Below are 24,651 nucleotides of genomic sequence, written 5' to 3'. Positions count from 1 at the left end.
TCCCACAAACAGCAAATGTGACCCAATTCCAATGGATCGGTCAGAAATTTGCCAGGAGCTTCTTTCTCCCTTTGTTTGTACCTTCTCACTCTCTCTGCTTGTCAGCGCGGTCTCTCTTCCCCTTGCATTTAACACTGAGACAGCAGGCAGCCCTGTGAGAGAGCTCTGTGTGTGTGTGTTGATTGGGGGTGGGTGGGACTGATTGCGCGGCGGAACCATGTAGGCGGGCTCGGGCGCGGCGTGTGAGGGCGGCGGGGAAGGAGTTTCGGACGGGACACAGAGAGACGGATGGGATTAGCCGCGGACCGTAACCAAGGAGGGGAGCGGAGGCCGGGACCAGGTGAGAGAGACCGGGGGAAACCGTGAGTTTAAACGAAACTTTAACGCCCCCTCATTGATCGAGTTGCTCCGTTGTGTTTGGAGAATTTTTTTTTCGCACCGAGTTTAATTTTATTTGTGGAAGGAAACGTGCAATTTTTCCCCCCCAAAAAAACCTTCACAAAAGGAAACCCCCCCCCCAGACATTTAAATTTTGTGGAGCTTCTGATGTTTGCAGCCGACTTCTCGTTGTCACGCTTCTTGTGTCGGCTTTTCCCCTTGTTTCTGCTGCTATTTCGTCTGGAAATTTCCTATGTCAACATGTCACGCTGTAGCCACACCCTCCTGCCAGTGGCGGCGCTGCAGTGCCTCGCTTTTGCCTCTTCCAGCTCCTCGGCCTCTGCTGATGAGACGCTGCGGTCAGGTCGTCTGCCCTGCCTCCTGAATCCCCACCAATTTTTGCTCTTTAACTATCAGCAAAATAATCGGCTGTAAGATGGCAGAAGGTTGAGAAGGATAGAGATTTCCGAAATTGGCTCCACAGAGCCACCCAGTGTCCCGAAGCCTCCATCTACATCGTGACAGTTGACATAGGAAAATTGAATGGAAATGTAAATGGTGACGTTTACAATGAAAAATGTGGACAGAAAAGAGTGAGCACAAATTGTGACACCAGGGAGTAAGGTTTGTCAGGAAATGAGTACCGTACACAAGTATTTAGCTTTGAAACCAGAAGTCAAATGGGCTTGTTCTCATTGGAAAAGGGAAGGTTGAATGGTGATATTGTTGTTTTTAACATTCTGAAGGGATTAGATAATGTCAACCACGACAAGCTGTCTCTCCTTGTCCAGAACTGTAGAACCAGAGAACACGGCCTGTGCTTGAAGGGGAGAAAATTTAAAACTAATCTGCGGGAACAATATTCTGCTGAGCGAGTGGTCAATCTGTGGCACAGGCTCCCCAGGGAGACAGTGGGAACAGTTAGTGTTGATACATTCAAATGCAAATTAGATCAATTTCTTATAGAAAGTAACATTTTAGGATGCAGTATAATTTGAGACGTGACGTGTGGTGGGAGGAACTGGTGACTTTGGACCTATGGTTCCCAAAGCTCTCCACCACTAAAGGTTTCCTCACCTCATGACTGGGTCTGTTGTCGACTAATTGATGGAGATTGATTGCTTTGATTAGCTAACAACTCCAGTATCGATGTATCATGCGACTATCGCGATGGTAGAAGGTGAACTGGATAGACGTGGGTCATTTTTCATCGAGCAATTTCTACGTTCCTCTCTGCTTTGCTCACCCTCCCCTTCACATGTCATGACTCCTTCCCCCCGACCTCTTTGTTTTGTAGAAGGTTGTTTGGTAGAAGGTGAACGAGATGGGATTTTTTTCATCTGGTAATTCCTCTGTGATGTGTGATTCTGGACAGCATGAGGCAGATCAGCACAGGGGGTGTTAATGAACATACCGTCCAGCACCAGTGCGATGGACTGAGTCACTATGACTGCAGCGACAGTATTGTGCTCTGTGTTGTTACCAGCATTTCAATGAAGCAATACAGAGTCACGTTATGTTAAAAATATCCAGCCATTCACAGCTAGATTGTGTCTTTCAAAAATCAAGTTGTGCCTGGCGATAGCATTTTGACAGTGTAACATTAGGCTGCAGTACAGGTGGTGCAGATCTGTCATTGTATAATACTGGGGTACAGTACTGGTGGGTACAGATCTGTCACTGTATAACAATGGTACAATACTGGTGGGTACAGATCTGTCACTGGATAACACGGGTATAGTACTGGTGGGTACAGGTGTGTCACTATAACACAGGTCTAGTACTGGTAGTACAGGTCTGTCACTGTATAATACTGGGGTACAGTACCGGTGGGTACAGGTCTGTCACTGTATAATACTGGGGTACAGTACTGGTGGGTACAGGTCTGTCACTGTATAACACGGATACAGTACTGGTGGGTACAGGTCTGTCACTGTATAACGGGTACAGTACTGGTGGGTACAGGTCTGTCACTGTATAACAATGGTACAATACTGGTGGGTACAGATCTGTCACTGTATAACACGGGTATAGTACTGGTGGGTACAGGTGTGTCACTATAACACAGGTCTAGTACTGGTAGTACAGGTCTGTCACTATAATGGGTACAGTACTGGTGGGTACAGGTCTGTCACTGTATAATACTGGTTACAGTACTGGTGGGTACAGGTCTGTCACTGTATAACGGGTACAGTACTGGTGGGTACAGGTCTGTCACTGTATAACACGGGTACAGTACTGTCACTGTATAACACTGGTACAGTACTGGTGGGTACAGGTCTATCACTATAATACTGGGGTACAGTACTGGTGGGTACAGGTCTGTCACTGTATAACACGGGTACAGTACTGGTGGGTACAGGTCTGTCGCTGTATAATACTGGGGTACAGTACTGGTGGGTCCAGGTCTGTCACTGTCTAACACTGGGATACAGTACTGGTGGGTACAGGTCTGTCACTGTGTAACACTGGTGTACAGTAACCGCTGCACGATAACCACTTGTCTCAGGGAGATCCCAGACCTCCGTCACCTTGCCTATTCTCTGTGCATGAGTGTCGAGAGGCACATTCGCTGTGGGAAGCGTCGCAGCGGAGCTCGATCACTCGACGTCCAGCGGGCTTGGCTGGATAGTGAGCAGGAGCCTGACCTCCCGCTCCCCGCCTCCCTCATTCCCTTTCCCTCTCTCTCTACCTCCCAGAGCGAACCTTGCTGCTGCCCTCGATGAGGTCCAGCCTGGATGCCGGTGCTTGCCTGGTCCCTGTGGGTCAGTCTGCCCCAGATTGCTGGCCTCGCCAGTCAACCATCAGTTTAACTGGGGCTCTGTTAGTCTTATAGTTGAGTCAGTAGCACTTGGAAACAAAGGGGGAAATTCCAGTGATATTTATTGCAAGACCCAGTTGCTAAGTTAAGTGTCAACTGGGCTCAGTAGGTAGCAGTGTTGCCTCGGAGTCAGAAGCACGTGGGTTTGAGCTCCACCCCAGGATCTGAGCCCGTTCTTCACGCTGACGCTCCCAGTGCAGTGCGGAGAGAGTGCTGCACTGTCTGAGGTGCTGTCCTTATGGAGAAGATGTTAAACCGAGGCCTGATTGGTTGGATGTTAAAGACCCCACTGCACTACTTGAAGAAGAGCTTGGGAGTTCGTCCAGTGACCTGGGTCAATATTCCTCCCTCAACCTTCACCACCAAAAAAACTGGTGATTCATCTCGTTGCTGTTTGTGAGACCCTATTGTGTGCAGAAATGACGCTGCTCCCATTTACATGTCACCCCTGTGCTCGCTGACCTACATTGTCTCCCAGTCAACCAATGGCTCGATTTTAAAATTCTTATCCTCGTGTTCAAATCCCTCTCCCCTCCCTATCTCTGTAACCTCCTCCAGCCTTACACCCCTCCCTATCTCTGTAACCTCCTCCAGCCCTACACCCCTCCCTATCTCTGTAACCTCCTCCAGCCCTACACCCCTCCCTATCTCTGTAACCTCCTCCAGCCCTACACCCCTCCCTATCTCTGTAACCTCCTCCAGCCCTACACCCCTCCCTATCTCTGTAACCTCCTCCAGCCCTACACCCCTCCGAGAACTCTGCGTTTCTCCAACTCTGGACTCTTATGCATCCCCGACTTCCTTCACCCCAATGTTGACGGCCGTGCCTTCAGCTGCCCGGGCTCTAGGCTCTGGAATTCCCTCTCTAAGGCTGGAATTCCCTCCCTAAATCTCCCTGCCTCTCCACTGCTCTCTCCTCTTTTAAAAAGACTTTAAAGAAAAGACTTGCATTTATATCGCGCCTTTCATAACCTCAGGACGTCCTGAAGCTCTTTACAGCCAATGAAGTACTTTTGAAGTGTAGTCACTACGTAATGTAGGAAAAGCAGCAGCCAATTTGTGCACAGCAAGCTCCCACAAACAGCAAGAAATAAATAACCAGATAATCTGTTTTAGGTGTTGTTTGAGGGATAAATATTGGCCCCTGGACACCGGGGAGAACTCCTCAGCTCTTATTCACATAGTGCCATGGGATCTTTTTCGTCCACCTGGGAGGGCAGCCGGGGCCTCGGTTTAACGTCTCATCCGAGGGATGGCACCTCCGACGGTGCAGCACTCCCTCAGGGACTGGCACTGGGCGTGTCGGCCTGGATTATGGGGCTCAGGTCTCTGGAGTGGGACTTGAAGCCAGGACCGTATGACTCTGAGGGGAGAGTGCTGCTCGCTGAGCCACAGCCGGCAGTGTTTAAACCCTACCTCTTTGACCGAGCTTTTAGTCACCCGTCCTAATCCATCCTTCTTCGGCTCTTGTCACTTTTTGTCTGATTAACGCTCCTGTGAAGCGCCTCGGGATGTTTTACTGAGTTAAAGGTGCTATATAAATGCAAGTTGTTGCTGCATTGGTCTCCACGGTATCAGCCCTTCAAAATAGGTAATTGTGCGCGAGGCTGCCTGAAAGGTGCGATAAGCTGTATATATCTGAGTCCTGCAAGTGTTTGCTTGCAGTGAGCTGCCTCTGGACGGAGGCTGTAAGGTCTCCCATCAGGCGATGGAACGAATGAGCTCTCCTGCTATTTTTAGTGTGTGCGGTGTGGGGGAGGGCAGAGAGACGGCGACTTTTATCTGACCCAGCCCGCTGACGTCCTCCAGAAATAAACCTCCCAGTTAATGACTTGCAGAGCAGCCTCTTCCTGTCTGGGCTGAGGTGGGTGGGAAGGGCGGGTGCATTCGGCTATGGAGGGGGTACTTTGACACCCCCACCCCCACCCCCTGCCATGTTTGAGAGTCCTTGTGGGGAGGACTGAGGCCCATGGTGGGGATCACAGCCAAGGTTGAAACGAGTTACAAGAGTTGAGGGAAATAGCGATGCCAAGCTTGGGAGTTTAAAATGCTTGCAGATTGTAGGGGGAATGGGGGAACTGAGGAGTTCCGTAATTTGGAGGTGCTGGGAACGAATTGCAGATATGGAAGGGGAGGGGGTTTGTGCAGGTCAGGGAATTTGGAGATCAGGAGGAATGGGAGCAGTGAGTTTGGAGGGGCCGTACAATTGGCCTCTCAACGATAGAGGCCCGTGGGGGGAGGACCAATCCAGAGTTCCTGCTCCTGACCACTATTCAGTGACCCCTGCTGGAAAGCATGTGTGTGCATGTGCGTCCTTTGCCCGCGTGCGTGTACGTCCGTGTGTGTACAGCTGCGATGTGCCCCCCCCCCCAACATGGTCGCATAGCCCACCGTGAATCGCTGTCCAGGCTCCCGCGTGCAGACCGGCCCCTTCGATGGGTGCCAAAGAGTGGCTGTTGCCCGTGAGGCTGAACTTGCGTTGGGGATGGAGGTGAGATCGGGTTTGGGTGGAGAGGGTGGAAAATCAGATCCCAGACAAATGACTGCAGCAAGCAGAGGCCGCCTGAGTGGTTCACTGAACCTGTGCTGGCCCCTCCTGCAGAATTAGACCTTCGAATGCCCCTAAATGATTCACAAGCAAGATCTCTCAATTCCCTTTGAATGCACAGTTCGTGCAGGTCTAACCGACAGCCTGTGTGCAAGGCATAGTGGGAGCACGAAGGGGAAGTCACTTGGAGAGCAGGCAGGGATGATAATTAGTGTGCAGTCAGAGGACCGGAGGTCTCCAGGATACCTCCCAATCAAGGCCAGATCTCCAGACTAGGGCCTGACGCACCATTACCTCCAGGCCCCCCTGGGGGGTCAGCCAAACCCTGAGTAATTGCCAGCCCCCTCGGGCCGTGCTGGTTTGGGAACACGCACAGCGCAGGCTAAGCTAAGTGGGCCAGAGGTCGTTCAAGAAGTCGGAATGAGCAGACGGAGGGACCTTTTCTTTAAACCGATCTCAACCGGTGGTAGCGGGGGAGACGGTAGGAGCTGCGACAGTCTCCCCCACTCCCTCGGCTTCCCCAGGACCGGGTGGAATCGAGCGGGGCTCTCGCTCCTGACCATTGCAGCATGAGTGTGTGTGTCGATGTGAGGCCAGGACAGGGTTGATCTTGGACGTGACGCTGCCCACGGTCGAGCAGCCAGCAGACGCACGCTGTCCAGACTCTCATGTGGTCACGAGGCCTAGAGCCGCCAGTGCCTGTGGAACTGCGCCCGAGCACTCTGGTTTGGGGGGGTGAGGGGAAGAAGGGGAATTAGCCCATGTGAGATGGACCGAGTCTGTGTAAAAAGCAGCGAGCCCAGTGTTTTGTAAAAGACCATGCAATGCTGACCCGGAATTGAGGGATCTCATTCTATAAAACACAGATACCCCCCCCACCATCATACCTCCACTCCGTGCCAGCTCTCCCACAACTAGCGTTGCTTGACCTCAGTCAGAGGATAAGCTGTTTTATACCAGTCAGGTATTAGCAAAGTTTCATGGAGAAAGCGTCACAGGCAGTAACTGTGCCACATGAGGCCATTCAGCCCCTTTGAGCCTGTTACATAGAAACAGGAGAAGCCCGTTCGGCCCCTCGAGCCTGTTACGTAGAAACAGGAGGAGCCCGTTTGGCCCCTTGACCAGTTACAGAGGAACAGGAGGAGGCCATTCAGCCCCTCGAGCCTGTTCTGCCATTCAGTTAGATCATGGCTGATCTGTATCTCAATTCCATTTACCTGCCTTATTTCCATATCGTTTGAAACTGTTACCTAACAAAAACCTATCGATCGCCGTCTTGAAATTGATCCCCAGCATCCACAGCCTTTTGGGGGAGAGAGTTCACTCCTTTGTTTGAAGAAGTGCTTCCTGATTTCACCCCTGAACGGCCTAGCTCTATTTTTAAGATTGTGCCCCCTTCTTCTGGATTCCCCCACCAGAGGAAATAGTTTCTCTGTATCCACCCTTTCGAATCCCTTCATCGTTTTCAAGATCTCAATTAGCCCACCGCTCAACCCTCTAGACTCGAGGGAATACAGGGAGGGGGTGCTATCTGCATTATGTGGATCGCTAATCACCTTCAAACTGTCTCTCAGGTCGAGATATATGTGAGGGTCCATCATCTTTAGTGACCATGCAGTACACAGCTACTCCCAGTGGATACATCAGTGGATCTTAAACCGAAGAAAAATCACCCAGAAAGTCACTGTATTTTATTCCCCCTGCAGACTCTTTTCTCTTCTCCCTAACCCCCTCGCCCATGGAGTACAGTTCCACAAACAGTAGCCTGCCCCTCTCCTCTCCTCTCCTGACTGCCTCATCCTGTGCATGTGAGCTGAGACTGTAAGTTCTCCATTAAACGCAGAATTCCCAAGTGTCTGTGTAAGATGTGACGGAACCCTTCCTGTCATTATTACTGTGGGGGAGGGCATGGGAAGAGGTCATTGAACTACATGTTGCACACCCAGCGTTGTATCTTAACCTCAGTGTCACTGATCAATGGATAGTGCACGGTGTGCTTAGTGTCGTCTGTTGACAGTAGTGTCAGTCAGTACTGACTCCCTGTGTGTGTTTGACACATTTAACCAAGCCAAGCCTAAGGGAGACAGGTATCCCATCCCTGTGTGTCCTCATCCGTCAACCCCAATGCTGTCTGTCTCTGTGCTTTGACAGGAACTCGAATCTGAGCCTGTTTCGTACACTCCTATTCTTCTACACGATACTGTTCTCTGACAGAACTTCCTGCCCCGCCACTAAAACCACGGGCTGCCTTTTTCACTGCCCCTGCCGCAGCTCCTGGCTTTGGAGTTTGTGGATCTTTGGGATCTCAACAACAACTTGCGTTTATGTAGCGCCGTTAAAGTAGTCAAACGTCCCAAGGTGCTTCACGGGAGCGTAAATCAGACAAAATTTCACACCGAGCCACATGAGATATTAGGACAGGTGACCAAAAGCTCGGTCAAAGAGGTTGGTTTTAAGGAGTGTCGTAAAGGAGTTGGGGAGTTTTTGGGTGGGGATTCCAGAGCTTGAGGGCCTAGGCAGCTCGTCTTGTATGCCTGGGTTCTTGCCGTGAGAAATGGCGCCTCCACTGGGGAAGAAGGTGTAATTGTGATGTGACGTTTACATAGGTATTTCCTATTATAAATGCGGCCATTGGAATCTATAAGGGAGGAAGTGCATGGAGATTTTTCTAATATTTTAAAACTCAAGCGAATAACCAGGTGGCCATTTTAACACTCAAATATTGGATTTAGCTAAGTGAAAGTCGCCCACCACTCAGCGTGTTGGGCCTCAGAGTCGGCAGGAATTTAGATCTTGATGAGCCCCAGGCAGCCGCTGGAAATCGCTGGGCGAGAGCAGGTTCTTTGGAAGTGGCTGGCCCGCCCCACCCCACAACCATTCAGTGTTCCTGCTGGGTGCCCTGTGCACATCTCCAATATCATAGAACCTTACAGCACAGAAGGAGGCCATTCGACCCATCGTGCCTGTGCCAGCTCTTTGAAAGAGCTATCCAATTAGACCCACTTCCCCCTTCTCTTTCCCAATAGCTCTGCAAATTTTTCCTTTTCAAGTATTTATCCAGTTCCCTTTTGAAAGTTTATAGTGAATCTGCTCGCACCGCCCTTTCAGGCAGAGCATTCCAGATCATAACAACTCGCTGCATAAAAAAATTCTCCTCATCTCCCCTCTGGTTATTTTGCCAGTTATCTTAAATCTGTGTCCCCTGGTTACCGACCCTCCTGCCACTGGAAACAGTTTCTCCCTATCTACTTTATCAAAAGCCCTCATAGTGTTGAACACCTCTGTTAAATCTTGCCATGACCTTCTCTGCTCTAAGGAGAACAATCCCAGCTTCTCCAGTCTCTCCACATAACTAAAGTCCCTCACCCCTGGTACCATTCTAGTAAATCTCCTCTGCACCCTCTCTAAGGCCTTGACATCCTTCCTAAAGTGTGGTGCCCAGAATTGAACACACTACTCCAGCTGAGGCCTAACTAGTGATTTGTAAATGTTTATCAAGAACTTCCTTGCTTTTGTACTCTGTGCCTCTGTTAATATACCCAGGGATCCCGTATGTTTTATTAACATCTTTATCAACTTGACCTGCAAAGATTTGCGTTACGTGAGCCCCCAGGTCTCTCTGTTCCTACACCCCTTTTAAAATTGCACCATTTGAAGATAAGGTTTTATGTATTTCTTTCCCGAGTTGTGAGCTAAATTTAAATGTCCTGCATTGCAGCTGGCAGGGGTTGCTGTTTCTCACGCTTGCTCCTTCAGATTTCGACAGTCTCCTGACACTAGCCCTTGGGCTTTGCTCAGGGTCCCCCATGGCTGCAGATCAGTGTCGCTGTTCCAAGAGTCATTACTCTCTGCTTTCCACTGCTGGGCTGTCCAGTCTCTCCGATCTCAGTTTGGAATTAGTTTCCTTCCCACTTCCTCAGAGCCCAGCGATGCCAAAATAGTCCCACATACATCATAAGAACATAAGAAATAGGAGCAGGAGTAGGCCGTACGCCTCCTCGAGCCTGCTCCGCCATTCGATAAGATCATGGCTGATCTTCGACCTCAGCTCTGCTTTCCCGCCCGATCCACATATTCCTTGTGATTCCCTTAGAGTCCAAAAACCTATCGATCTCAGCCTTAAATATACGCAACGAGCATTCACGGTCCTCTGGGGTAAAGAAAGAAAGACTTGCATTTATATAGTGCTTTTCATGACCTCAGGATATCCCAAAGCGCTTTACAGCCAATTAAGTATTTTTGAAGTTGTAATGTAGGAAACGGGGCAGCCAATTTGCGCACAGCAAGGTCCCACAAACAGCAATGTGATAATGGCCAGATAATTTTTTTTATTGATGTTGATTGAGGGATAAATATTGGCCAGGACACCAGGGAGAACTCCCCTGCTCTTCTTTGAAATAGTGGCTGTGCGATCTTTTACGTTCACCTGAGAAGGCAGACGGGGCCTCGGTTTTATTGTCTGATTCGAAAGATGGCACCTGCAACAGTGCAGCACTCCCTCAGTACTGCACTGTAGTGTCAGCCGAGATTTTGTGCTCATGTCTCTGGAGTTGGACTTGGACCTATGACCTTCTAACTCAGAGGCGAGAGTGCTACCAACTGAGCCATGGCCGACACCGAGAATTTCAAAGATTCACAACCCTCTGAATGAAAAAATTCCTCCTCATCTCAGTCCTAAATGGCCGACCCCTTATCCTGAGACCATACCCCCTAGTTCTAAACTCTCCAGCCAGGGGAAACAGCCTCTCTGCGTCGACTCTGTCAAGCCCTCTCAGAATTTTTTGTGTTTCAATGAGATCACCTCTCATTCTTCTAAACTCCAGAGAGTATCGGCCCATTCGTCTCAATCTCTCCTCACAGGACAACCCTCTCATCCCAGGAATCAATCTAGTGAACCTTCATTGCACCGCCTCTAAGGCAAGTATATCCTTCCTTAGATAAGGAGACCAAAACTGTACACAGTACTCCAGGTGAGGTCTCACCAAAGCCCTGTACAATTGTAGTAAAACTTCCTTACTCTTGTACTCCAACCTCCTTGCAATAAAGGCCAACATACCATTTGCCTTCCTAATTGCTTGCTGTACCTGCATGTTAACTTTCTGTGCTTCATGTACAAGGACACCTAAATCTCTCTGAACACCAATGTTTAATAGTTTCTCACCATTTAAAAAATATTCTGTTTTTCTATTCTTCCTACCAAAGTGAATAACCTCACATTTTCCCACATTATTCTCCATCTCCCACCTTCTTGCCCACTCACTTAATCTGTCTATATCCCTTTGCAGCCTCTTTGCCTCCTCCTCACAGCTTACTTTCCCACCTAGCTTTGTATTGTCGGCAAACTTGGATACATTACACTCGGTCCCTTCATCTAAGTCATTAATATAGATTGTAAATAGCTGAGGCCCAAGCACTGATCCTTGCGGCACCCCACTAGTTACAGCCTGCCAACCTGAGAATGACCCGTTTATTCCTACTCTCTGCTTTCTGTCGGTTAACCAATCCTCTATCCATGCTAATATATTACCCCCAATCCCATGAGCCCTTATCTTGTGAAACAACCTTTTGTGTGGCACCTTATCGAATCCTAGTCGTTTGCTTCACTCAGCTCTGTGATCACTGCTACCTGGATGCCCAGTGTAGAGGGAGCTTTACCCTGTATCTAACCCGTGCTGTACCTGCCCCGGGAGTGTTTGATGGGACAGTGTAGAGGGAGTTTTACCCTGTATCTAACCCGTGTTGTACCTGCCCCGGGAGTGTTTGATGGGACAGTGTAGAGGGAGCTTTACTCTGTATCTAACCCCCTGTACCTGCCCTGGGAGTGTTTGACGGGACAGTGTAGAGGGAGCTTTACTCTGTATCTAACCACCTGTACCTGCCCTGGGAGTGTTTGATGGGACAGTGTAGAGGGAGCTTTACTCTGTATCTAACCCCCTGTACCTGCCCTGGGAGTGTTTGATGGGACAGTGTAGAGGGAGCTTTACTCTGTATCTAACCACCTGTACCTGCCCTGGGAGTGTTTGACGGGACAGTGTAGAGGGAGCTTTACTCTGTATCTAACCCCCTGTACCTGCCCTGGGAGTGTTTGATGGGACAGTGTAGAGGGGGTTTTACTCTCTTTCTCACCCCCTGCACCTGTGATAGTTTCATAGATTCAGCACAGGAGGCGTACATTCGGCCCATCGTACCTGTGTCGGCTCTTTGAAAGAGCTATCCAATTGGACCCATTCCCCTGCTCTTTCCCCATAGTCCTGTAATTTTTTTCCCTTCAAGTATTTATCAAATTCCCTTTTGAAAATTATTATTGAATCTGCTTCCATCACGCTTTCAGGCAGTGCATTCCAGATCAGAACAACTTGCTGTGTAAAAAATGTTTCCTCTTGTCGCCTCTGGCTCTTTTCCCAATCACCTTATTCTGCGTCCTCTGGTTACTGACCTTTCTGCCACAGGAAACAGTTTCTCCTTATTTACTCCATCAAAACCCTTCATGATTTTGAACACCTCTATCAAATCTCCTCTGAACCTTCTCTGCTCTAAGGAGAACAACCCCAGCTTCTCCAGTCTCTCCACATAACTGAAGTCCCTCATCCCTGGCACCATTCTAGTAAATCTCCTCTGCACCCTCGCTAAGGCCTTGACTTCCTTCCTAAAGTTTGGTGCCCAGAATTGGACACAATATTCCAGCTGCCTAACCAGTGTTTTCTAAAGGTTTGATGGGACGTTGTAGAGGGAGCTTTACTCTGTATCTAACTCATGTTGTACCTGCCCTGGGAGTGTTTGATGGGAAAGTGTAGAGGGAGCTTTACTCTGTATCTAACCCATGCTGTACCTGCCCTGGGAGTGTTTGATGGGAAAGTGTAGAGGGAGCTTTACTCTGTATCTAACCCATGCTGTACCTGCCCTGGGAGTGTTTGATGGGACAGTATAGAGGGAGCTTAACTCTGTATCTAACCCATGCTGTACCTGCCCTGGGAGTGTTTGATGGGACAGTATAGAGGGAGCTTTACTCTGTATCTAACCCATGCTGTACCTGCCCTGGGAGTGTTTGATGGGAAAGTGTAGAGGGAGCTTTACTCTGTATCTAACCCATGCTGTACCTGCCCTGGGAGTGTTTGATGGGACAGTGTAGAGGGAGCTTTACTCTGTATCTAACCCCCTGTACCTGCCCTGGGAGTGTTTGATGGGACAGTGTAGAGGGAGCTTTACTCTGTATCTAACCCGTGCTGTACCTGCCCAGAATGCTTGATGAGGGGTATCGCTGTTGCCCAGACACCGTAAATCTGTCGGGAGTTGGCGGGGAACAGTGTGCGACCATGGAGGATAGGAGGGGATGGGTGGGAGGAGGTTACCCCGTTGCATTGACCTGTTGCACCTTTCACATCCTCAGGACTTCTCAAAGGACTTTACAGTTAATGAATTATCGTCACTGTTGTTTTGTAGGCAAACGCGGCAGCCAATTGGCGCACAGCAAGATCCCACAAATAGCAATGAGATAAATGACCAGGCAGTCTTGGTTGAGGGATAAATGTTGGCCAGGACAGCTCCTCTTCCAATAGTTCCTAACAACACCAATTTGCATTTATATAGCACCTTTAATGTAGTAAAACATCCCAAGGCGCTTCACAGGATCGTTATCAAACAAAAATTGACATTGAGCCACATAAGGAGACATTAGGACAGGTTGGTCACAGAGGTAGGTTTTAAGGAGCATCTTAAAGGAGGAGAGAGAGGCGGAGAGGCTGAAGGCATGGCCGCCAATGGAGGGGAGAAGGAAATGGGGGATGGCCAAGAGGCCAGAGTTGGAGGAATGTCGAGATCTCGGAGGGTTGTAGGGCTGGAGGAGGGTTACAGAAATAGGGAAGGGCAAGGCCGTGGAGGGATTTGAAACCGAGGGTGAGAATTTTAAAATCGAGGCGTTGGTAGTCTGCAAATAATCAGAATCTATTTAAAGGTGCTTTTTCTATGAGTCATTTTCCGCCTTTTAGTCAGTGGTCTGTGTTTACTTGAGTGGAAGTACTGATAAATGGGCACCACTAATTGTGCTGTGAGCAGGGTTTCTACAGCTTGCTGATCAGAACAAGCTTCCCTGGGTCACAAGTTCACAGTCGAGCCTCTGCTGACCTGGCCCCTTTGGAGGCACCAGGGCTGCTGATTTAGAAGTCGCGATCCCAACTGGGTGAGTTGGCTTGGCCATGTGGTACTGAGCACCCAAGGGCCAGAAAGGCCCACCCCTTCCCCCGCCAATTCCCCCACCGCCCCCTCCATCTTCCTGTTTTTTCCAAGTTGGCTGATCTCGACTGAAGTGGTGTCGCAGCAGTAAGGGAGGGGGCTCTATGACTGGGCTCAGCACCCCGGCTTAGGAAGAGGGGATTTGGGTGGTGGGGTGGTGGGCGGAGGAATCAGTCAGCGTTCCTCGCTGGAGACTGTGCTCGTGTGGAGATTGGGGCAGTGCAGGATCTGGCTGGGCCCTGCGCACCGCCTGGGAGAATAGCTCACTGGTGCTTCTAGTTGGAGAGACGGACGGACGGAGAGAGAGAGAGAGAGAGGGACGGATGGACGGACGGACGGACGGAGAGAGAGAGAGGGACGGATGGACGGACGGAGAGAGAGAGAGAGAGACGGATGGACGGACGGACAGAGACGGATGGACGGACGGACAGGGACGGATGGACGGACGGACAGGGACGGATGGACGGACGGACAGGGACGGATGGACGGACGGACAGGGACGGATGGACGGACGGACAGGGACGGATGGACGGACGGACAGGGACGGATGGACGGACGGACAGGGACGGATGGACGGACGGACAGGGACGGAGGGACGGATGGACGGACGGACAGGGACGGATGGACGGACGGACAGGGACGGATGGACGGACGGACAGGGACGGACGGACGGACGGACAGGGACGGACGGACGGACGGACAGGGACGGACGGACAGGGACGGACGGACAGGGACGGACGGACAGGGACGGACGGACAGGGACGGATGGACGGACGGACAGGGACGGACGGACAGAGACGGACAGGGACGGACGGACAGAGACGGACAGGGACGGACGGACAGGGACGGACGGACGGACGGACAGAGACGGACGGACGGACGGGGACGGACGGACGGACGGACAGAGACGGACGGACGGAGGGTGGGACGGACGGGCGGACGGAGGGTGGGACGGGCGGGCGGACGGAGGGTGGGACGGGCGGGCGGACGGAGGGTGGGACGGGCGGGCGGACGGAGGGAGGGGGAGAGGGGTGGGCGGAGAGGGGGAGGGGGAGAGGGGCGGACGGAGAGGGGGAGGGGGAGAGGGGCGGACGGAGAGGGGGAGGGGGAGAGGGGCGGACGGAGAGGGGGAGGGGGAGGGGGAGAGGGGCGGACGGAGAGGGGGAGGGGGAGGGGGAGAGGGGCGGACGGAGAGGGGGAGGGGGAGGGGGAGAGGGGCGGACAGAGAGGGGGAGGGGGAGAGGGGCGGACGGAGAGGGGGAGGGGGAGAGGGGCGGACGGAGAGGGGGAGGGGGAGGGGGAGAGGGGCGGACGGAGACGGGGAGGGGGCGGACGGAGAGGGAGACGGACGGACGGAGGGAGGGACGGACGGAGGGAGGAGAGGGAGAGGGACGGAGGGAGGGACGGACGGAGGGAGAGGGAGGGACGGAGAGGGAGGGACGGACGGACGGAGAGGGAGAGGGACGGAGAGGGAGAGGGACGGACGGGGGGAGAGGGAGAGGGACGGACGGACGGGGGGAGAGGGAGAGGGACGGACGGACGGGGGGAGAGGGAGAGGGACGGACGGACGGGGGGAGAGGGAGAGGGACGGACGGACGGACGGGGGAGAGGGAGAGGGACGGACGGACGGGGGGAGAGGGACGGGGGGAGAGGGAGAGGGCCGGACGGACGGGGGGAGAGGGAGAGGGCCGGACGGACGGGGGGAGAGGGAGAGGGCCGGACGGACAGAGGGAGAGGGCCGGACGGACGGGGGGAGAGGGAGAGGGACGGGGGGAGAGGGAGAGGGACGGGGGGAGAGGGAGAGGGACGGACGGGGGGAGAGGGACGGGGGGAGAGGGAGAGGGCCGGACGGACGGGGGGAGAGGGAGAGGGCCGGACGGACGGGGGGAGAGGGAGAGGGCCGGACGGACGGGGGGAGAGGGAGAGGGCCGGACGGACGGGGGGAGAGGGAGAGGGCCGGACGGACGGCGGGAGAGGGTGAGGGCCGGACGGGGGGAGAGGGAGAGGGAGAGACACGCGAGCAGGCAGTGAGTGTGAATTGGGACCATGCTCCGAGATGGCCCGATATGTTTCGAGCAGTTTGGGACCACACAAAGTGATGCAGTGTGAGTGAGGCAGGCCTTGCAATCTGTCCCTTCACCCTCACCGCCCCAGGCCACGGCCACAGCTGCTCCCTAAGTGGCAGGCTGTTTCCGAGCAGGACGGAAATATAGATGCCTGGGGTGGGGCTTCGAGAAGGGAGGGAGAGAGGGTGTCTGCAAACACATGACTGCTGGGACTGCACCAACACGACAGAGGTCTGTGGGGAGCGGGCTGGGCAGCGATGGCGAGTTGGAGAATGTCGAGGGGGTACTGGACGGTCCACTGGAATGGTATCCGACTTGCCTGTGCGGCGGGGGCTCATTGATAGAGTGCAGTGGGCACTGTGCTGCACTCCTCCGGCATCCGCTCGCTCCCTCTGACCCAGACACCCCAAACTAGAATCGCATCATCAGCAAGCCCGCTTCCTGAAATGCATGGGAACTCTTTAAAGGTGGCAGGGAAACGGGGAGCCTTCCCGGGGTGTGGATCAGGAAGGGTGTGTGTGCGCGTGTGTGTGTGAGAGAGAGAGAACGCGAGAGAGAGTGTGTGTGTTAGGCCAGTCTGTGCCGATCCCAGCACTCACCACCTGGAGAAGGCTTTTTGCCTTTTCCCGAAGCAGCTCTGGAATTTCCAGTAGGCGGAGGCTGGAAGCTCTTAAACAAACAGCAGTTTGTCGAGCGGGCGGAGAGACACATCACCCAGAGAATGCAGCCAGCGTGAGAGAGTCCCACTCTCAGACAGGTAGGGAGAGAGAGGGGAGCCTTGAGAGCAGCGATAAAGACTTCAACCCGATGCACAGAGGTGTCTGTATTATCGCATGGCGGCCGATTCAGTGAGAAGAGCTTTCAGAAAGAGCAGAGGGGACTGTGTGAGGCAAACTAAAACCCAAGGAAATGATCCTAAACTGTCCTAATGCACGAGTGACTTTTATTTCCAGTTAGCACTGGTACTTATCAATAACGAACAAACAAACTTGCATTTATATAGCGCCTTTCACAACCTCAGGACGTCCCAAAGCGCCTCGCAGCCAATGAATTACTTTTTGAAGTCACTTGTAACGTAGGAAACTTGGTAACTAATTTGTGTACAGCAAGATCCCACAAACAGTGAGAGAAATGACTGGATAATGTGTTTTAGGTGATGTTTGGTTGAGGGATAAATATCGGCCAGGACTTGTAAGATTCGAAAAATGCTCAGAAATGTGGAATTTAATTCCCGCAATGTTAGAAGTCACGAAATCCCTTGGTAATTTTAAAGATCTCTATCAGGTCATCTCTCAGCCTTCTGTTTTCTAGAGAAAAGAGCCCCAGCCTGTTCTGTCTTTCCTGATAGTTAGAACCTCTCAATTCTGGTATCATCTGTCTAAATCTTTTTTTGCACCTTCTCCATTGCCTCGATATCCTTTTTGCAATATGGAGACCAGAACTGTGCACAGTTGTTATTGGAATAGTTGTGATTGATGAGGCACAGGACACTACAAGAGGGAGCCTGTGTGTGTGTGTGTGTGTGTGTGTGTGTGTGTGCGCGCGCGTGTCCCTGCGTGTCAGCCCTCAGAATGCAAATGGTTGGTATTTGGAACAGTCCTGTACGAAAGGACCAGCCCGTACATGTGGCAGGAGTGGGCAGACAAGTTGGGGAGGCGCGGGTAGAAGCAGACAGCCAGGCTGGGTTTATCGTCCCGACACCAAACTCTCTGTCTGAGGCTAGACCCCGGGCTGGAGGGGGGTGGAAAAGAGAGCCCGCGGCCACGAAGGCTGCGTGAGCCTTCTCCTAGTATCTGGGGGAGCCCGCCCAACAGAGGCAAGCCCTGAGTCTCGAGGGGCGCGTTCGAGGCCGTTCAGATTCCGATGGACTCTGCCCCTCGCCTCCCCGGGCAGGGTAAACCAGGACTGGGAATATGGAACTAGAGGGTCTGAGTTGAAAGCCAGGCCCCCCCCTGATTGAGTTTATCTGGGGAAGTAGCTGACCTTTGCAGTGCAGGAAAGGCTCAGGCGCCATCCCCGGCCTGCGCTGTGTTAGCTGATTTCAGCCAGGTGAACAGTAAAAACGCAGTTTGGTCAGTTTTGTCTGATTACGTGTAGTGTTCGGGTCGAGATTTTTGGAGGCATGCTTAGGCAATTGAATAAACGAATTCGAGTCTGCCGGGGACGGGAATTTCGATGGAATGAGTGGGTTTGATGGGCCGAGGGGGGGTGCCCTTTACTTGTTCCCCGTTTACGTTCTTATAACGAGAATGCACAGAAAGTGAACCAAATGTTGCTTCCTGCAAGCGCTGCAGGTATGAGAGTCAAGTTTTTTTTAACGCAGATTGCCGATGATCTGTTCTGTATAACCAATACATGAGTGTGAGAAAGTAGGTTTTAGAATGATTCCCTGCTCATTGGCATTTTGGAATGCTCCGGCTGTGTATAACGGGCATGGCTTTCACATCCGCACTCCATGGACTTGAACTCTTAATCTGGGCTGTCGCGCGAGTGCAGTACTGAGGGGGTGCTGTATTGTCTTTAAGGTGAGATGTTAAACCCAGGTACCACGGTTGAAGCAGAGTCCAGGCCAACATTTAACAATCGGTCAAACAAGTGGTTGACAGAAAGAAGAATAAAGGGAGCAGGGTGAGCACGTGAGATTAGGAGTGCCGCTCGCGTGTGTTATGTCCGATAAGCGGTCGAGTTGGTGTGGTAATGTAAAAGCTGCTTTTATTTTGCACTCTCTGGACGTAACATTCAATATCAGCGAGACCCTGAAGGGTAATTGCTACAGTATGCTTGCTCCTATCAAGGGGCCATCTAGTGTTCAGTTACACAATATGCAAGTAGAAGAATATTACTGTGGAGGATAAACACCCAGCACGGACTGGATGGGCCGAACGGCCTTTTTCCATGTTATAATTTCGATTTCATTCTATGTACCCATCTGCCTGTCCAGACCGACGTAAAAGATCCCTTGGCAGAACAGAGGAGTCCTCCCAGTGTCTTGGCGCACAATGATCCCTCAACCAGATCGAATTAATAATCAAAAAGACTAATGGAATGTTGGCCTTTATCTCAAGAGGGCTGAAATACAAAGGGGTGAAGTTGTGTTCCAGCTGTACAGAGCTCTGGTCAGACCCTATCTGGAGACACTGCGTTCAGTTCTGGGCACTGCACCTCAGGAAGGATATACTGGCCTTGGAGGGGGTGCAACGCAGATTCACCAGAATGATGCCGGGGCTAAAAGGGTTAAATTATGAGGACAGGTTGCACAGACTAGGCGTGTATTCCCTCGAGTGTAGAAGATTAAGGGGTGATCTAATTGAGGTGTTTAAGATGATTAAAGGATTTGATAGGGTAGATAGAGAGAAACTATTTCCTCTGGTGGGGGGAGTCCAGAACAAGGGGGCAGAACCTTAAAATTAGAGCCAGGCCGTTCAGGGGTGATGTCAGGAAGCACTTCTTCACACAAAGGGGAGTGGGAATCTGGAACTCTCTCCCCCAAAAGGCTGTTGAGGCTGCTGGTCAATTGGAGATTTTTGTTGGGTAAGGGGATTAAAGGTTACGGAACCAAGGCAGGTAATTGGAGTTGAGATACAGATTAGTCATGATCTAATTGAAAGGCGGAATTGCCTCGAGGGGCTGAATGGCTGACTCCTGTTCCTATGATTGGTCAATCATGTCATTGTGGGATCTTGCTGTGCACAACATGGCTGCCACTTCTGCCAACAGTGACTACACTTCAAAAATAATTCATTGGCTGTGAAGAGCTTTGGGACGTCCTGAGGACGTGAAAGGCTCTATATAAATGCAAATTTGTTCTTTATGATGTGTTAGGATGGTCTTTTAATGTGCTTCATGGCTGTGTGACTACGATACATTGTTAAAAGTTTTGAGTATCATAAAGCACGGCTCTGCCGATTGAATAAAATGGGAATCAGCGGGCAGTACCCTCAGCCAATGAAGCACTTTTTTGAAATGTAGGCACTATTGTAATGTAGGAAACGCGGCAGCCAATGTGCGCACAGCAAGATCCCGCAAACAAAACAGCATAGCAGTGTGCCAGCCACATTCTCTGGACGCAGAGTTGTGTGGGTGTGGGTCTCTGTCTGGCGGGCGGGCGGTCTCCTGATCCCCAACCACTGATCTATTTAGCTTTTCAGGTGGTGTGCTGACTAGTTGGGGCGGGGAGGGCTTGGTTCAGTGATGTCGCGCAGCGAGCAGTGGAAGGTTGGACCAAGGCTGGTTGTGAGTGCGTAATGGAGAATTATTTACGTGGTTGTAATACAGTGACATTCTCCGAAGTGCCCCTAAGCCATGAAGAGGAAGCTTGGGCAGTCTGCGCTGCTAATGAGCTTGCACGCCAGCCTGTGAGAGCTGTTCCGCTATAAGAGGCAGCAATAACCAGCTCAATAAAAGAAACGCTCTTGCTTCAGCTTGAGAGGGTCAGTGACAGTACCCACTGTGACTGTGCTCTCTTCCTTTTCCCCCATCTACCACCAATTTTCCCCCATCTACCACCAATTTTCCCCCATCTACCACCAATTTTCCCCCGCTCCCCTTCTGCAGTTGCTTACCATTTGCTCCAGCACCCCGGTTGCCATTCACTGTGGCGAGAGCCTAAATAGTTGACTATTTGACTGCGGAAGGCATCGTCGCTGGTCCTGATCCCATCCTCGCCCGCTGCCCGTGCGCATGCACCTTCGATCGGGTTGATCAGGTGCAGGAACCCCAGCTTATTTTTCTCCCCACTCTTTGCCCCCCCCCCCCCCCCCAATCTTCAGCAGCCCAAGAGTTCTGAGGCCAGTTGTAGCATCTGCACCATCGGTCTGCATATCAACTGACTCAGCACAAATCAGGGATGGACCCTGGAATTTCCCTGGTCCGTATGGCTCAGTACCACAAGGAGTTGGGGGGAGGTGGTGTATATTTGGTGTCAGCCTGGGCTCAGTGGGTAGCACTGTCACCTCTGAGTGAGAAGGTTGTGGGTTCGAACCCCACTCCAGAAACTTGAGCACATAATCCAGACCGACGCTGGCAGTGCCAGTACTGAGGGAGTGCTGCACTGTCGGAGGTGCTGTCATTCAGGTGAGACATTAAACCGAGGCCCCGTCTGCCCCCTTGAGTGGACGTAAATGATCCCACGGCCACTATTTCGGTGTCCTGGCCTCGGATTAACGTCTCATCTCGGATTAACATCCCCTCGGTGCTGCCCCCCCGGCGTTGCAGCGCCCCTTCAGTGCTGCCCCTCCGACGTTGCAGCGCCCCTTCGGTACTGCCCCCCCCCCCGACGGTGCAGTGCCCCCCCGACGGTGCTGCCCCTCCGACGGTGCAGCGCCCCCTCGGTATTGCCCCTCCGACAGTGCAGTTCTCCACTGCACTGGGAGTGTCAGCCTAGCTTATGTGCTCAAGTCCCTGGAGTGGGGCAAGAATCCAGAAATGTAAGCTGCTGTGTTTAAAGATGCTTTTACTCACTGGGCCATTGGAGGGAATGAGTTTAATTTGTACTTTTTAAAGGGTGCTGTGTGGCTATTAGCCGGAGCAGACATTGCTTGCTTCAGTGGGGACCCGCACTGCCTGCTGTAACATGTGGAGCAGCAAGGCCCCAGGTTCGATACCTGGCCTGTGTTAAATCAGCTGGTCTCACAAGGCAGTAATGTTGGGGTGAGGGAGAGGGGAGGTGACCGTTGGCTTCAGTGCCCCAGAGTTAAGGAGGGGAGCAATCAGCCTGGGTTCCTGCTCCTGCCCACTGTCCAGTGACCCCTGCTGGGGAGCTCAATCTGGCCATTGGGTGGCAACGATCGAGCTCAGCTGCGATGCCCTTTCCGGTCGAATAACCTTCCAACTCATTGTCTGGTATTGGAGGCGGGCACTTCGGGAACTAAGCAAGGAGAGGACCTTCGGGATGGGCGGGGGAGAAGCAGGAAGAGTGTCTGGTTATCGTGGAACCTCCCCTCGATGGTTGCTGGTAGGCCCTGCTTTATGGCAGCTTTTCAGAGTGGGAACGAGCTTCCCCATTTACTGCAGCTGGAGACAGCAAGCACTGCGGTATCATGGTCTGCTGACTCAAAGCAGCAATGTTGCTCACTTCACTGAATGTTTATCCTGCTGAGATGGGGTGATAAGGTGCAATTAGTGCAGAGATTGTGTGACTAAGATAGAGAGACGCAGGGGGAGAGAGAGGGGGAGGGAGACACGGCGGGGCAGAGAGAGGGAGGGAGACACGGCGGGGCAGAGAGAGGGAGGGAGACACGGCGGGGCAGAGAGAGGGAGGGAGACACGGCGGGGCAGAGAGAGGGAGGGAGACACGGCGGGGCAGAGAGAGGGAGGGAGACACGGCGGGGCAGAGAGAGGGAGGGAGACACGGCGGGGCAGAGAGAGGGAGGGAGACACGGCGGGGCAGAGAGAGGGAGGGAGACACGGCGGGGCAGAGAGAGGGAGGGAGACACGGCGGGGCAGAGAGAGGGAGGGAGACACGGCGGGGCAGAGAGAGGGAGGGAGACACGGCGGGGCAGAGAGAGGGAGGGAGACACGGCGGGGCAGAGAGAGGGAGGGAGACACGGCGGGGCAGAGAGAGGGAGGGAGACACGGCGGGGCAGAGAGAGGGAGGGAGACACGGCGGGGCAGAGAGAGGGAGGGAGACACGGCGGGGCAGAGAGAGACTGGGTGGAGGGGGAGCGAGCGAGAGAGACTGGGTGGAGGGGGAGCGAGCGAGAGAGACTGGGTGGAGGGGGAGCGAGCGAGAGAGACTGGGTGGAGGGGGAGCGAGCGAGAGAGACTGGGTGGAGGGGGAGACAGACAGACAGACTGACAGACTGGGTGGAGAGAGAGAGCGAGAGAGAGAGACTGACAGGCTGGGTGGAGAGAGAGACAGACAGACTGTGTGGAGAGACTGTCAGACTGGGTGGAGAGAGAGAGACTGACAGACTGGGTGGAGAGAGAGAGACTGACAGACTGGGTGGAGAGAGAGAGACTGACAGACTGGGTGGAGAGAGAGAGACTGACAGACTGGGTGGAGAGAGAGAGACTGACAGACTGGGTGGAGAGAGAGAGACTGACAGACTGGGTGGAGAGAGAGAGACTGACAGACTGGGTGGAGAGAGAGAGACTGACAGACTGGGTGGAGAGAGAGAGACTGACAGACTGGGTGGAGAGAGAGAGACTGACAGACTGGGTGGAGAGAGAGAGAGACTGACAGACTGGGTGGAGAGAGAGAGAGACTGACAGACTGGGTGGAGAGAGAGAGACTGACAGACTGGGTGGAGAGAGAGAGAGACTGACAGACTGGGTGGAGAGAGAGAGAGACTGACAGACTGGTTGGAGAGAGAGAGAGACTGACAGACTGGGTGGAGAGAGAGAGAGACTGACAGACTGGGTGGAGAGAGAGAGAGACTGACAGACTGGGTGGAGAGAGAGAGAGACTGACAGACTGGGTGGAGAGAGAGAGAGACTGACAGACTGGGTGGAGAGAGAGAGAGAGAGAGAGACTGACAGACTGGGTGGAGAGAGAGAGAGACTGACAGACTGGGTGGAGAGAGAGAGAGACTGACAGACTGGGTGGAGAGAGAGAGAGACTGACAGACTGGGTGGAGAGAGAGAGAGACTGACAGACTGGGTGGAGAGAGAGAGAGACTGACAGACTGGGTGGAGAGAGAGAGAGACTGACAGACTGGGTGGAGAGAGAGAGAGACTGACAGACTGGGTGCAGAGAGAGAGAGACTGACAGACTGGGTGGAGAGAGAGAGAGACTGACAGACTGGGTGGAGAGAGAGAGACAGACAGACTGGGTGGAGAGAGAGACAGACAGACTGGGTGGAGAGAGAGACAGACAGACAGGGTGGAGAGAGACAGACAGACAGGGTGGAGAGAGACAGACAGACTGGGTGGGTAGAGAGAGAGAGACAGACAGACTGGGTGGGTAGAGACAGACAGACTGGGTGGGTAGAGACAGACAGACTGGGTGGGTAGAGACAGACAGACTGGGTGGGTAGAGACAGACAGACTGGGTGGGTAGAGACAGACAGACTGGGTGGGTAGAGACAGACAGACTGGGTGGAGAGAGACAGACAGACTGGGTGGAGAGAGACAGACAGACTGGGTGGAGAGAGACAGACAGACTGGGTGGAGAGAGACAGACAGACTGGGTGGAGAGAGACAGACAGACTGGGTGGAGAGAGACAGACAGACTGGGTGGAGAGAGACAGACAGACTGGGTGGAGAGAGACAGACAGACTGGGTGGAGAGAGACAGACAGACTGGGTGGAGAGAGACAGACAGACTGGGTGGAGAGAGACAGACAGACTGGGTGGAGAGAGACAGACAGACTGGGTGGAGAGAGACAGACAGACTGGGTGGAGAGAGACAGACAGACAGACTGGGTGGAGAGAGACAGACAGACTGGGTGGAGAGAGACAGACAGACTGGGTGGAGAGAGACAGACAGACTGGGTGGAGAGAGACAGACAGACTGGGTGGAGAGAGACAGACAGACTGGGTGGAGAGAGACAGACAGACTGGGTGGAGAGAGACAGACAGACTGGGTGGAGAGAGACAGACAGACTGGGTGGAGAGAGACAGACAGACTGGGTGGAGAGAGACAGACAGACTGGGTGGAGAGAGACAGAC

General features: G+C 52.9%; 1 protein-coding gene across 1 annotated transcript in view; it reads left to right on the top strand.

Moving 5' to 3' along the window:
* The first annotated feature begins 252 nt into the window (after nt 1–252).
* LOC137306123 (rho guanine nucleotide exchange factor 1-like) overlaps nt 253–24,651 on the top strand; it is a 127,909-nt gene continuing 103,510 nt past the window's right edge. Inside the window, 1 exon segment of the mRNA XM_067975182.1 lies at nt 253–340. The gene's annotated coding sequence lies outside the window, so the exon portion shown is untranslated.

The sequence above is a fragment of the Heptranchias perlo genome, chromosome 42 (assembly GCF_035084215.1).
Source record: "Heptranchias perlo isolate sHepPer1 chromosome 42, sHepPer1.hap1, whole genome shotgun sequence".
NCBI lineage: Eukaryota > Metazoa > Chordata > Chondrichthyes > Hexanchiformes > Hexanchidae > Heptranchias > Heptranchias perlo.
This window is presented reverse-complemented; position numbering and strand designations above follow the sequence as displayed.